Source organism: Alnus glutinosa, chromosome 6 (assembly GCF_958979055.1).
Source record: "Alnus glutinosa chromosome 6, dhAlnGlut1.1, whole genome shotgun sequence".
Lineage (NCBI taxonomy): Eukaryota > Viridiplantae > Streptophyta > Magnoliopsida > Fagales > Betulaceae > Alnus > Alnus glutinosa.
In genome coordinates this window covers 28,216,622-28,233,517 of record NC_084891.1, presented here as the reverse complement: position 1 = coordinate 28,233,517, position 16,896 = coordinate 28,216,622, and positions in this window count along the sequence as shown.

Sequence of the window (16,896 nt, the reverse complement as noted above, 5' to 3'; positions counted from 1 at the left end):
GACTAGATTACGTAGTAGAATTGAAGATGAGTTTCTAATCGATTATTTGCTAGATTATATTGAGAAATAAATTGTTAAGAATTTTACTACATAAATGATAATGGATGAATTTTATCCTATGAAATACTGTCGTCGAGCACAATTCAAAGGAGATTCTAAGTTTTTTTTAAGATTTTTTTTTTTTTTTTTTTTTTTTTTTTTTTTTTTTTTTTTGTACATGTCTATAGCTTGGTAGAACACTTTTGTATTTGGAAGGAAATTATTTTTAAAGATGATTTTATAGACATGTCACTTTTGTATACAGTTATGACTTATGACTTTAGGGGCAGAGCTAGCATTTGAGAATTTGGGAGAACAAAATTGAAAGAAGAAAAAAAAATTGGGGGGGACAAAACTAAAGAAATAAAAAATTTAGGAATAAAATTTTAATTTTTTTTTTTGGGAAAAACCTTGAGGAGCTCCGCCCATGTATGATTTAATATGAAGTTAAGTTTAAGTCTTGTCTGCTTTTATATTAAACGCACACGCACATATAGAGAGACCATGGGATGGCCTGTGTGCCACCCCCCAACTCCCTTGGGGTGGCTTACGGGCCACCCCGAAATCCATTTGGGGTGGCCCGAAAACCACCTCTAGGGCTCGAGGGGTGGCGCTCGGCCACCCCCGTCCCCAAGGAGCCACCCCAAACCCCATTTTTTTAAAAAAAAAAATAAAAATGTAGTTTTTTTATTTTTTTTAATTGAAACATGACACGTGGCAGGGGTAATATGGAGATATTTCGTCAAATGGGGCCTTTTTCAAAAGTTTTGGTAGGCCGGAGTCGGAGTATTGGCAGTTTGTGGGGCTAAACGCAAAACGGATGCTAATTTGGGGGGCTAAACTGATATTTTCCTAAAAAATAATACTTAAAATAAGTAGGAAAAATCAGATATCTAAAAAAGAGAGTCAAATGTATATGATTTAGAAAAGTAGATAGCTAAAATAAAAAAATAAAATAAAAATAAAAAAGTTTCTTTTTTCTAGTTAAAATGAAGAATAAATTTGATCAACCATGTGAATGCACTTAGATTCCCTTATCTCGCTCACTCTAGCTAAAATTAAAGTTGTGCCAAACAAAGTTTATTAGATTAGATATTTTAGTACTCTTTTTCATGTGTAGACTAAATTGAAGAGGGCTCAAATTTCTTCTCAATATATAAGTGAGATTCATCGAATACGTGAAATATTTAGTTAAAATGAAAAGTAAATTACATAAACAAGTTTCAAATTAATGACATTTGTTCTGAAACTATATTAAATCACTATTTATCTCGAAAGTTTAAACTAACAAATAATAATTATTTTTATTTTTATTTAATAAATAATTTAACAAAATTTAATACTGTGCCAATAATTTCATGATGGCTCCTTGTTCTAAACACATTTAAAAAAAAAGTACTGATGAGTTTTGGTGGAATAATTACTTGTCAATACGTCACGTTTAGATATCTTATAAACATGAACCATTAGCCCACGCAGCTACTTCTCCTCGATCGTCGGGAGTAAATTCTTACAAATCATATGTTTTTTAATCAATTAAGAAAAGTATGCGACAAGTAAATATTATTAAAGAAAATTATGTGTATTTTGCATGTTAAGAATACATGTCAATTTAAATATTGGTTTATCAAAAAGTCCTGCCAACGAAGACGGGAAATTTGAGTCGCTGCAATAAATTATCCTCTGCCAAACCCCGTAGCAATTTTATTTTTTTATTTTATTATTATTATTATTATTATTATTTTTTTAAGAATAATGATTCACCACCACTCAAAGATAGTGGTAAAGTGATTTCCCACTTAAAAGTAAATAAAAAACTTAAAAGGTAGTGGATGACTACCTTGCCACATAGACAATGTGATAAAAAATAATATTTTTAGGTGGTGGTGAATCATGAGTAATTCTAAATGTCATACCCATATCCCTCTAAAAATGATGTGACTTTTAAAATCATCATACGATCAAAATTCAATTTTGATTAATCACAAGTTCAACGGTGATTTTAAAAGACACCTCATTTTTAGAGGGACACAAAAGAAATATGGGTATGACATATAGCATTACTCGTGAATCATTACTCTTTCTGTAAATATAATTGGCTAATTAATGCCATATATAACTCTATTTTTGTAAACAATGATAGCATATAATCATGGATAACTGTGACCGGAATGATCGCAAAATCAAAATTATGATAAGGCCACCGAGAATGTGCTAACAAGTAAGCTGTATATATAAGAAATTATATTTGTTGAATTTCTATAAGGTCCCGAAAGAGGCAAAACTAGAATTTTAAGGGGGAAAAACTAAAAATATATTATTTTTTTTTTAAAGTATACATGCATGTCTCCTTTAAACTATTATTTAATTATTAATGTTCCTTCCACATTACCAACTGTTTCAATATTCCCTATCAAACTAAAAAAAAAAATGTCAATATTTCTCCTCAATGTTCTTCCATCCTCATTTAATTGGTGAGGGGTGGCTACCCCTCATCAACGAGAAAAGTGCCACCCCTCACCGACGAGAAAAGTGACTCCTCAAGCCTCACCACATCCAGGTTGACAATCCCCCACCAAATGAGGGACGGCAGCCCTCGCAAAAGAGGGTTGACCACCCATCGTCTGGTAAGGGGCTGCCACTCCTCATAATGGAGTTGTCAACACCCTTCATCTAGTTTAGCGCAGCCATGAGCCATCCGTCTCTGTAAGGGAACAAATTTAAAAATTTAAGAACTAATGTACAATCGCCTAAAAACCTAATGACTAAATTTAACTTTTTCGATCAGAGAATTAGGGTTATCAACGTGTACATTGGGAGAGTCGTACAGAAGGGCTGATCTCGTCCTCAAGGAATAGAAAAGAATTCCTTTTTGTTCATTCAAGTTAGGTGGGCTACCTCCTGATTACTACGCCAAATGCCTTTATTAATTAACACAAATAAACAAGTGATTATAAAATTTTTTTGGGAAATAATTATAAAAATATGGTGGAGTTGTATTTACGTCGCTCTGTAAAGTTGAAAGCTTGGTTAGTAAACAACCAGACAGCACTGACGCGGTGTCCACAAGACTAGGAAATTATCTGCCATTATTTATTGGTTCATGGACTACCGGCGGACAGCTGTTCTTCAATCAAAGGGTATTAACAGGTGACAGAAAGTCTTCGAGCATTGGACTTTTTCTTGACGTGAAAAGAAATGGGTCAGCGACGGTGAAGAAACCCTAGCTACCAGAGTAATCTATAGTTGAAACTTTAAAGGCCAACAAATAAATAAATAATTATGGTGAGGCACTGAGGGTTGGCCAGCTAGCTGTGTACGTATGTCGCTTCATCGTAGCATTTATGATGTATTTTATTTATTTATGTTTCAGCGTACGTATACTTTGGAAAAAAACGAAGTTATATATATATATATATATATATATATATATATATATATGTGCGCGCACATGAATGGAGTCAAAAATTCTTATGAACAAGAGCAATGATAAAAAAAAATTATTGATAGGAATTAATAGGCTAAATTTTTAGTTTTTTAACTTATCTAATTTTTTTTTTTTTGAGATTTTTTCTTTTAATCTTAGAAATTTTTTTTTTTAAGAAAATTGGGGGGCATGCATGCCCCTGCCAACCCCCCTTCCCTCCATCTCTGTGTGTGCAAACATATATTTTATTATATATGGGAATTAGGATGTCGACATAACTCGATCTTATCCACAATATAGAACATAAATTTATTCTGAATTCTTCGAAAAAAAAGAAAAAAGAAAAAAAAGCATCCAAAACTATATTAAAGAAATTAAGTAATGTTTTTCAAGCATATGATGGTAGATTCTGAGATGTCTCGAGAACATTAGAGATTTTAAATGGGGTCATGAAAGCCATAGCCTTACATGCCGAAAAATAAAGAATTATCGAAAGGGAAGAAATAGTAAAAATATTAACCAATTTATAAATGCTCAAAACTAAAAGTATTTCATTTGAAAAAAAAAAAAAAAAAAACATGAATAAGGGTACCACATAATATTCTAAAAAGTTTAAATTTTTTAGACAAATAATAATTTAAATTTTAACATAAAATCAAATAAATGAAGCTTAAACTTTTGAATTGTGGTGAACACAATAAGACGGGGGGGGGGGGGGGGGTTGTCAGGCTTCTCCTACAGCCCCAAAACTTTGTGCCAACAACTGTGGATTCTTTGGAAGTGCAGCAACCATGAAGTATTATGCTCCAAGTGCCCACAACGAAAGGAGCATGTTGTTGATGTAGATCTACAGTCTGATTTCTCAGAGTCCATGGTCATTTCAACTCGGGCGTCCTTTACTTCGACAGTTAACTCGGGGGTTAAACAACTAATTAAAATTTTAAAATAAATGATAATTTAATAAAACTGAAGAAAACTTGAATGTACGCATTGTAATAGTTCACGTATCTAGATGTTATTTTTGATTACTTGTTATTTGAGTTGAATTTAAATTATCAAGATGTGGTTTAAGAAATTGTACGTAGTCTATCGAATTGAGGTTGAATGCTGTATCTACTTGTTTTTATTCATTAATCTAACGCAAAACGATTTTAGCAAATATTGGAATAAGTACTCTTTACAATTGAGGTGCCCGAATTGCTAATTATAAGAAATTCTTATTCAGATATTGTAACTTTTAGGTTTTTTTTTTAACACAATAATTTTTTTTTTTTAAAAAAAAAAAAAACCTTCCCCGATATATGATTTATTATGCAATTTCAATGATTAAAACATTAAAGAATATGACTTCAAGTTTGTAGAATATAATTTGTTAAACCATATATTAAAAGATAACCACCTCATTAGAGGCCACATGTCACTGCTATTGATCAATAATATGGCGACAAAGTACTCATTAGCGGCGATATAATGAGCTTATTTTTTGTAATGCTTGTTAATTAATTTAGGATGTTAATCTCATGTTTTATCAATATATAGAGCTTGTTTGGCAAATGCATATACAGAACAAATTAGTGAGTTGTTAATTTTAAAATTAATAAAAAGTGATGATGTGATATAAAGTAACGAAAAAAAAATTATAAAAAAGTAAAAAAAAAAAAAATTATATTGTAGTGAATTTTTTTTATTTAAATAGTAATAAAAATTATTAATGTGATATAAAAAATAAAAAAAAAATTAAAATATTTTGATACCGATTATTATTAAAAAATAAAAATAAAAATTTTAAAAAAATGAATATTAACCTATCACTATTCTGATCTGCTCCGAAACTTTGACGACACCATAAATTCCTTATCTCCAAACGCCCGTCAATATTCGGAGAGAGTAGGTCACCCTCTAGAACCATCCATTAATGATCTGAGCATTTACCGCAATCCACTCTCACATGCAAAATCGAAAGTCTAGCCTAGCCATGTACAACCTCTAATGTGACAAGACGATGAGCTAACATAAATACTGACGTACAGTTTATTAATGTGTTTTGAAGATATTTGTTTCTGGTTAGGAAATATTTATGTTTTAAAAAATATTTTGTGTTTTAAGTTATTTAATTGATATAAAAAAATGGTTAAAAATTTACTGTTAATACTCTTACCAATATAGTTCCTTCCCTCCTTGTGATTCTCAGGACTACCTTCGCGGAGTAATGGTACATCCTTTTCCTGAATTCTCCAATAAAATTAATATAAAAATTAATATTTTAGTTAAGAAAGAAAATGAAATGAAAATATATAGCATTACTCCCATTTGGGGGTGTTCAACAATTAAGAAACAAAAATGGTATCAAATTTAGTCTTGGCTAATTTCTTGATGTAAATTAGTCTGGGCCAGTTGATATAAGTATAGCTGTGAAAAGTAGGGGAAGTAATGGTGTAAATCTGTAGTACAAGTAACGATTGAATTATTGGAAGTTGCAAAAGTGCTACTAACGCGGCTGTAATCGACAGCATTTCAATTCACGAATCACCATCCAATTTATTATGTGTCCAACTCCCAACTAGTTTTTTGTGCATTTGGTTTGCCCATTTATACAACCTTGTCCTTTGCCTGCAGCAATGTACGCCGATTATAACTCCGTTTGTTGTCTCAAGGCCTGTTGATGAAAAATGGAGAAAATCGTGATCCATAACCTTCAACTCAATGGACTTCATGTGATGATTGGTGGGGCAAATGGATCTAAAATCCTGCCAACAAAAAATAAAAGAACAAAACAAAAGCTTGATGTCTAGATCAACTTAATATTTTACATATTATATGAAAAAAAAAAGATAATTACATTATTGGTCTTTAGGGTTGACTTAAATTACAAATAATTTCCTCTGGTACAAAAAAAATTATTGTAGGGTCATTCTTATAAATAAAAATTGCGAATCACTCCCTGAATTCGTTTTCCGTCCACAAAGTTAACAGAATCCGTTAGTTTGCCACATTATACTCAATAAAAATGAAACGCATGTCATTTTCTTAAAAAAAATATTTGAAGACACAAGTTGGCTTTTTTCACGTCGTTTTAGTTAGCCATGTAGGACACACACGTCACTGAGTGATCCACGTCATTTGTCTACAGTAATTTTCTAGGTAACCGTATCCCAAACTTTTACCACGATTATTCACCACTGCCGTCTCTCATCCACTCATTCTCCTCTTCCTCAAACTCATCTTCTTCCTTACACCACACACACCACCCATATCAGAGAACTCAACCCATTACCGACCGTTGTTGTAATTGCTGGCAGAGAAGTCATTTTCCATGCACCACTGAGATTTGAGGCTCTTCACTTGTGTTCGAGTACCGCCGGAATCAGCACGGGGTAAGCCACATTCCTTCCTTCGCGATGTTTTAAATCGTCTTTTTAGATATGCAAACTATGTGCTATTTGTAGGGCTTGTCTTTTAAGATGAGTGCCAGATGTTGTATGAATATAAGACTTTGTTGGAAAGTCTTTATTCAGGAGTTTTAAATAGTGTGTGGTCTATGTGTTAAAGTATTAACTATACCGCGTGGTCTATTAGCTCTGTGGACGAAAAAAGACTTTAGGGAGTGATTCATAATTTTAGTTTATCAGAAGAATCCTACAATAATTTTTATGCAATAGGGAGTGATTCGTAATTTAAACCAACTCCAATGACAAATTGTGCAATTATCCCAAAAAAAAAAATAAATAAATAAATTATACTCCAAAACATATAGAAATGGGGTTGAATATGTGTATGCTAATATAATGCGGAATTAAAAATTGAATCAACTACGTACAAACAAACATTTACCAAAACATAAAAAGCAATACATCAATTGACACAGATATTTGGTGACGAAGTGTAAAATCTTTTAACTCAAGCAAAAAATACTCCATGGTAGCCAACTCGGAAATCAATCGACTAAAGAAGAATAAAGGTTACAATAAGTTCACAATTACAAAACCTTTGAAGTTAACACTCTTTTGTATCAGTCAAGCGACCCATTTGACTTCTACTTGATCTTCTTAACCATAACTCCAAAAGGCTTCGACATTATTCAAAGTTGATGGTTAAACAATAACTATAACTCTAAAAGAGACATAACGTTAACACTCCAAGTATAAATTCATGCTTAAAAATCAATTTAAATAGACTTATGAAGAAAACCCTTAATTCTAATCAAATAGGATTACTATGCGACAACGTCTGAACAGGGCACTAAGGCATTCGGACGCAACAAGGGTTACGAGACTCTAATTGCCCCAAGTGTCTGAACATGATGTTGCACTGTCTGAACATAACACTTGTGAACTTCCTGTAACTTCTATTCGGACATCATCACAAGTCGTCCAAACATGAGGTTTCTTAGGAGCTTCTTGAGAGAACTTGTTCGGACATGGTCACTAATCGTCCGAACTACCATGTTCGGACACAACGAGTCTTGGGAGTTCTTCTAGAAAACCTGTCCGAACATCAACACAGGCCGTCTGGACATGCAAATACTTTGATGCTATCTGGAAGTCCCGTTTGGACATTTTCACATGGCGTTCGGACATCATTGTCTGATGTTTTCTTTTAGTAGAATCTCCATATTGATCTCAGACTTGAAACTTTCAACAAGATATATTTTGATATTGAATTTGTCAACATTAAAAACCTAACAGTATACTCTCATGCATGTGACAGTGTAGTCAACCTTTCGATTAGCCATTGTTAAAAAAATAAAATAAAAAATAAAAAATAAAAAAATCAAGGCCAACAGGAACTACCACATCAATCCAATAAAATATGAATGTAATATGTAGTATCGATCTAAATTTAATTTTACTCTATTTCTCATAAAAAAAAATTTAAAATTAAATATGAACAGTTAAAAAAAAAACTGCCAAGATCTTTGTAGTTTTTGTTTTTTCACTGGACCTGAGCCAAAACAAACCAAGTGCGGATCAAACTGTAGCCTTCTTTAGGTTTTGGAGAGTTAAGAACAATGATTGCTCAATGGGCCAATAATGACTAGCCATTGGACCATATACGGTTTGAGAGAGACTTAGCGAGAGAGAGGATAAGATCGAGGAAGAGAGAATTGGAGCCCAAGAGGAACTTGCCGGGAGACATTGCCCGTATCTCCTCCACAATCCCAATTCCCACATGGCTTGGCCGCTGACGACCACTTCCTTAGAGCACTCACATCTGTCCTCTTAAAGTGGTTCCATTCCCTATGTTTTGGGAAAATATCCTAAAAAACACCAAAAGTTGACCTCCAACAAATACCCTAATTTTGGGTTTTTTGGTGTGCTTCCCAACCTATTATTTTAATAAAATAAAAAAAGAAACGGCTCTCTCCTCTCTATGCTCTCTCCTTCCCCCTTCCCGCGCGTCCGGAGATGGGTTTTGCTGGAAACCATTTTCCAACCCCACAGCCTCACTTTCTCACCAAACAAACAAATAACAATCACACACAAAATCCACATAATCCAACTGCCAGAAAAATCAGAAGAAGAAAAAAAAAACAAAAAAAGAAAACCCAGAGTGTTCAGAATTTCACCGAAATTTTACAGTTTGAAATGTCCGGAATTCCGCCGGAAATTTCTTCTTGTTTCACCGGAATTTCAGACCTCAAGCCACCAGAACCGCCACTACAAAAAACAGTGTAACTCGCCGTGTGTCTACAGTAACCGTTACTGTAGACACGCGGCCATTTGGCAGCGTGTGTGGAAGGCCACGTGGCAAGATGGGGCGTAGAAACAATTGGCCGCGTGTATAAATTACACGTGTCAAACAGAATGCCACGTGTATAAAAATACACGTGGCTAACTGGTGTATTCCAGAAAATTATTTTTAGAATTCCTTTTTTAAAAAAAAAAAAAAAAAAAATCAAATAGTATGTTACTATGTACCCTATACCAAATTAGAGTTTATAAACTAATTAGTTTTGTACAGTACTTGTAGTTAAATATTTTTGAATTTATTTATATAAAAAATTCTTATTATATACCCCAACAATAAATTTGTGCTATATTTAGTATGTATTGTACTTATAGTTATGTTTTAGGGTTTACATGCAGGTTGAGTTTCTTGAATATGGTTTATGCGTTAGGACTTAATTTATTGTATGTGTAGTACATACTCTCAGGGTTAGGGTTCGTAGAACATCCATTTGAATGTGTTCGCCTTGTGGTCCCGATCATTATAGCATACCTTACACAAGTATAAAATTGCATGCCTCTATCATTTGATCTAGTTCAATGTTCAAAACTTGGTCGAACTATCATTTGATCATAGAGTTAGGGTTTATCACTATATATATAGTATATATATTTAGGGTTAGGGTTTATGGCTTATACATATAGTACATACACTTAATATTAGGGTTAAGATTAGGGTTTATGGCTTACATATAGTACATACACTTAATATTAGGGTTAAGGTTAGGGTTTATGGCTTACATATATATGGTACATACACTTAATATTAGGGTTAAGGTTAGGGTTTATGGCTTACATATATATGGTACATACACTTAAGATTAGGGTTAAGATTATGGGTTTTAGGGTTCAATTTTATGGTCAGGGTTTAGTATAGTATATATATATATATACTTAGGGTTAGGATTTAGTTTTAATTTATAGTTTACGGTTTAGTTTTATGGCTTAGGGTTTAGCAATTTCTACAGTTCATACACTTAGGGTTTAACAATTTGTACAGTACATACACTTAGGGTTGCATGTGTTTGTGTTTGTATTTGTATTTGTATTTGTATTTGTATTTGTATTTCAAATCTATCTTGTCATATTATGTATATACATATATATAATATATGCATGCATGTAAACGGCGTGCCGAAACTATATACCTTTATAGTTACTTGTATATACCATAACATTGGTGTTTATGGCTATATATATATATATATAGTATACTTATATAGCTATATACAGTATAGCTATATATAGTATATATATACACTTAGGGTTAGGGTTTATAGATATATATAATAACGTTGTATATACACTCAGTGTTAAGGTTTATGTTTATATAGAGTACTAAATGCATAAATAACCCAAATCTGTGCTATATATATATGCATAATTATACGGCGAGGAACAAAAAAATAATATGCAACATAACAAAGTACATACACTTAGGGTTAGGGTTTATGACTATATATAGTATATAAACATAGGGTTAGGGGTTATGGGCTACGTGCAATATGTTTATAGTATATTTACGTTTTACGTGTTGAGTACTTTACATATATATGGTATACTTATAAGTAAACCCTAACTCTAATTAGGATTTACGTTAATGGACTACTAATCTAATAAAACCCTAACCCTATATATATATAGGACCTATATATATATATGAAACTTAACAGAGACTTAGGGTTTAAAAATTAGTTTTAGGGTTATCGTTTAGGGTTTAGTTTTATGGGTTAGAGTCTACGTAAACGTTAACACTATATATATTACATACACTTAGGGTCGGATTAGGGTTTGTGTTTACAAATACAAATATATATTTATATATATATATTATATATATATATATATATATACAAATATATATATTTATGAAAATTATATATATATATATATATATATATATATATATATATATATATAAAATTTTCGTTCTTTTTTTTTTAAAAAAAAAAAAAAAATTAAAAAACCTATAAAGACGTGTATTATTATACACGTCTCTAATTGGCCGCGTGGCATTAAGCCACGCGGCCAATTTTTGGCCAGGTGACCTGCGCGGGACAATTCCCGCGCGCCACCTGGCCTCGGTTTCAATTAATTAAAAAATAAAAAAAATAAAAACAGGGTAGCTTCCAGAGGAAGCTACCCCATGCGATCCACAAACACGTTTCTCTCCCTCACCTCTCTCTCTCTCACTCGGCTCTCTCTCTCTCTCTCTCCTTCTCCGTCCACCGTCCACCGACCACCGCCCTCCAGTGTCTTCTCCGACCAGCTCCCTCTCCGGTGCATGCTCTCTCTCTCTCTCTCTCTCTATCTCTCTCCCTCTCTCTCTCTCTCTCTCTCTCTCTCTCTCTCTAACCGAACCAGGTCCTATCTCTTTCTAGCTCTCTCTCTCTCTTTCTCTCTGTCTCTCTCTCTATCTCTCTGTCTCTCTCTAGCTCTCTCTCTCTCTAGGTCTCTCTCTCTCTCTAACCGAACCAGGTCCTATCTCTCTCTACATCTCCCTCTCTCTCTATCTCTCTGTCTCTCTCTAGCTCTCTCTCTCTCTAGCTCTCTCTCTGTGTCTCTCTCTAGCTCTCTCTCTCTCTACATCTCCCTCTGTCTCTCTCTGTCTCTCTCTATCTCTCTGTCTCTCTCTTGCTCTCTCTCTCTCTTGCTCTCTCTAACCGAACCACAGTAGGTCCGGACCTCTCTCTCTCTACACCCATCTCACTGACTCTCTCTCTCTCTGAAACCTCTCTCTCTCTCTCTCTCTCTCTCTGCCTTGTACGTGAATATTATTTTGGGACTAATATGTTTTAATGCAGGTACATTTTGGCTAAGGAGCATACAAATCACTCAAAAAAAAATATTTGTGAGTAATTTTACCATTAATTTTTTTTCTTTAATTTTGGCTATAATAAACTTGGTGCATTTAAATTAATTTGTTTCAAATCTGTTTCTAATTTTTTTAATAGTTTCATATAATAATTGTGGATTTAGCAATTAATAATGGTTTATGCAATGCTGTTAATTTTGTTGGGTTTGAATATCTATTGTTGTGTAATTTTATGTATTTTGATATGGTTGGTCGTTATGCATGAAAAATATTCGTACAGTTGTGGTATATATATATTTTTTTTTTAATATGTTTTACTGTACTACGAATTGGTGTGTGGATTATTATTTGTGGTAATTATTTTATTAACTTCATCATAAAATCAATGATCCAAACCAATAAAATATAAATAACTATACGGTACTATTTCAACAATTTTTGGGTTTTTTAAGAACAAAGAAAAAAAGTTGGACGGAGTTCATTCTCAGGTAATTTTTTTACAAAAAAAAAAAAAAAAAACCTTTCAAAGTAAACTCGCTATCATTTTATAAGAAAATGATCGTATCCAACGATTATTGGATAGATACAGAAAATTAAATTTGGCCACCGTCTACCATTTATAATAATTCTTTTTATTATTCAATTTATAAGAAACGTGTAAACAATAAACCCTAACCCCTAAATCAAAACCAATATAAAAATCCCTATGATCAAATCTCAAAACCAAACCTCTAAGCTTTATACTCTAAAAAACAAGCAAAAACCATAAACCCTAAACCCTAGCCCAAAATACCGTTCACCCTAAAAACCCTAAACCCTACAAAAGAGTGAAATTTTTTTGTTACTTTTTTATTTTAGTTAAACCCTAAACCCTAACCTTAAAACCCTAACCCTAAAAATAAACCCTAAAAACCTAAATCGTAACCTTAAAACCCTAAAACCTAAACCCTAAACCCTAAACCCTAAACCCTAAACCCTAAACCCTAAACTCTAACCTTAAAACCCTAACCCTAAAAACTAAACCGTAAAAACGTAAACCCTAAAAACCTAAACCCTAACCTTAAAACCCTAAAACCTAAACCCTAAACCCTAACCTTAAAACCCTAACCCTAAAAACCTAAACCCTAACCTTTTTAACCCTAACCCTAAAAACTAAACCCACGATGCCTAAACCCTAATCCTAAAAACTAAACCCTAACAACCTAAACCCTAAACCCTAAACCCTAAAACCTAAACCCTAACCTTAAAACCCTAACCCTACAAACTAAACCTTCAAAACCTAAACCCTAACTTTTTAAACCCTAACCCTAAAAACTAAACCCTAACCTTTTTAACCCTAACCCTAAAAAAAGAAACCTTAAAACTCTAAACCATAAATAAAGAAAGACGAATATTAAAAAAAAAAAAATTAATAAAGGGAGAGATCTCTTTTTTTTTAATTACTTTTTATGGTGAGGTAAACCCAAACCCTAACCCTACAAACTAAACCCTAAACACCTAAAATCCTAAACCCTACAAATATATTTACCTAAACCCTAAACCCTAACCCTAAAAACTAAACCCTAAAAACCTAAACCCTAACCTTAAAAACTAAACCCTAAACCCTAAACCCTAAACCCTAAACCTAAACCCTAACCTTTAAAACTAAACCCTTAAAACCGAAACCCTAAAAACTAAACCCTTAAAACCTAAACCCTAACCTTTTTAACCCTAACCCTAAAAACTAAACCCTAACAACCTAAGCCCTAACCTTTAAACCCATACCCTAAAAACTAGAACCCTAAAAACCTAAACCCTAACCTTAAAAACTAAACCCTTAAAACTCTAACCCTAAAAACTAAACCCTTAAAACCTAAACTCTAACCTTTTTAACCCTAACCCTAAAAACTAAACCCTAACAACCTAAGCCCTAACCTTTAAACCCAAACCCTAAAAACTAAACCCTAAAAACCTAAAACCATAAACCCTAAAAATAAAAATAACAAAACCCTACACCCTAAAAAACCCTAAACCCTACAAATATATTTACCTAAACCCTAAACCCTAACCCTAAAAACTAAACCCTTAAAACCTAAACCCTAACCTTAAAAACTAAACCATAAACCCTAAACCCTAAACCTAAACCCTAACCTTAAAAACTAAACCCTAAACCCTAAACCTAAACCCTAACCTTAAAAACTAAACCCTTAAAACCTAAACTCTAACATTTTTAACCCTAACCCTAAAAACTAAACCCTAACAACCTAAGCCCTAACCTTTAAACCCAAACCCTAAAAACTAAACCCTAAAAACCTAAAACCATAAACCCTAAAAATAAAAATAACAAAACCATAAACCCTAAAAAAAGAAAGAAGAATATTAAAAAATATAAAAGAAAAAGGTTCGAGAGCTCTCTAATTTTTTTTTTTCTTTTTACTATTTTATTTTAGTTAAACCCTAAACCCTAAAACCCTACACCCTAAAAAACCCTAAACCCTACAAATATATTTACCTAAACCCTAAACCCTAACCCTAAAAACTAAACCCTTAAAACCTAAACCCTAACCTTAAAAACTAAACCATAAACCCTAAACCCTAAACCTAAACCCTAACCTTAAAAACTAAACCCTAAACCCCAAACCCTAAACCCTAAACCTAAACCCTAACCTTAAAAACTAAACCCTTAAAACCTAAACTCTAACCTTTTTAACCCTAACCCTAAAAACTAAACCCTAACAACCTAAGCCCTAACCTTTAAACTCAAACCCTAAAAACTAAACCCTAAAAACCTAAAACCATAAACCCTAAAAATAAAAATAACAAAACCATAAACCCTAAAAAAAGAAAGAAGAATATTAAAAAATATAAAAGAAAAAGGTTCGAGATCTCTCTATTTTTTTTTTCTTTTTACTATTTTATTTTAGTTAAACCCTAAACCCTAAAACCCTACACCCTAAAAAACTCAAAACCCTACAAATATTTTTACCTAAACCCTAAACCCTAACCCTAAAAACTAAACCCTTAAAAACCTAAACCCTAACCTTAAAACCTAAAATGAAAAAACCCTAACCCCTAAAAAAAGTATGAAAAAATGATACTTTGAGTTAACTGTTTAAAACAAACATTAAACAAACAAGCACTTTATTTGCCTCGGACCCCGTCTCATCAGATACGGTGCGTTGGGCACCTGGCGACGCGTACGAGCAAGCGGTTGGGCGACCCGAGTATGCGGGTAGGGTTCGGCAGGTTGGGCCGAACGTTACTCCTGTTCGCGGGACTTGTTTCTCGTATAGGGACCGCACACGGGGGGGACCGGCCGAGGGCACGTCTCAGGATTGGGCTGCTCATAAAATTGCGGAGTTGGAGGGCATAGTGCAGGCCGAGAGAGAGCGGGCTGACAGCATGGAGCAGCGCATACGACAGTTTGATACTATGGAGCAGCGCATGCGACATTTTGATGCTATGGAGCAGCGCATGCGACATTTTGAGGCCTTCATGTCCTCTACAGGATTATCGTTCGTATGCCCTGGTGCTCAGCAGTCTTCACCCGCACACGTAGGTAGTACGTCATCTGCTAGTAGTGCGCCTGCAGGTATGGTTCATATTATGTATACATTTAGGTTTATTTTTAATTTGCTCTCATTATTTGTTTAAATTTGCATATAATATTATGTAGGTTAATTTTTTTTATTACTTGCAGGTAATGCGACAACGGTTGGTTCGTTGTCGCCTTCTGGACAATTGCTGAGCCAACAATCCCCTCTCGGGACTCCATCGCCCGTTACACCATCTCTTGCGGGACAATCGACAGTTGGCGAGGTCACGTCCGGGACTGCACCTCGTGATCCGCAGCGACGTCCTCCAGATTTGTAGATATTTTGTATATATTTTTTTTTTGTTAGTCACGAATAACTTTATTTTTACAAGATTTAAAAATTTGTTCATATTGTTGTGTAAGTAGTTATTGTTAGTAATGAATATGTTTATTAGTACATGGTATTCGAAATTTTAAATATTGTTGTTTTGATTAATTAGTGCAATTTGATTTTGTGATATTTTTGGATGAAATAAATTTGGAGAATTTTAGTAAAAAAAATATATATAAAAAATAATATATAAAAAGAATATATATATATATATATATATATATATATATATATATATATATATATTTTAATACTGCAGCCAGTTGGCCGCGTGTTCAATAATACACGCGGCCAATTGTGCATTTAGCGCTACCAAGTCCACCGCGTGTATGTACGCGGCTACTTACACGCGGCTAACAGTTCGCCACGTGTACAGCGACCGTACACGCGGCGAATTGCAAGTGGCGAAAAGTAATTTTTTTTGTAGTGCGCGCCCTCAACTTCTACTGCGTCGACCCAGCGTGGTGTGGCTGAGGCCAATCTGCTGGAGCTCGTCGTCGGTGAAGTTATTGGCCTGGTTATGGCTCTTGGGGTTCCTTCGAAGGCGGTAGCAGCAGGACTCGGCGAGCTTCTTGCTCTTGCGGCGCTCCCCATCCTTCACGACCCAGCGGAAATCGGCGACGTCGCCCTCGATGTGGCCCGGCGACGCCCCTCCGCCCTTCTTCTTCTTCTCGCTGCGCCCCGCCATGCACCAGACACTATTTTGGCCGCAGAATCGGGGTTTTCGTGAGTTTGAGAATGTGAGTTTGGGGAGGAAGAGAGGATAAAGAAATAAAATAAGAAAGAGAAAAAATAATAAAATAAGATAAGAAAATAATATTTAATTGATATAGAGAAAATTTAAAGAATCTATTGTGGGGTGTTTTTTTTATAGGGAAGTAAAAAATAATTTTGTTCCCTAAATATAGGAGAAATGATAGGGAAACTGATGTGAGTGCTCTTATATGGGAAAAACTAAATGGGGGCTCACGCGTACCCGTCACA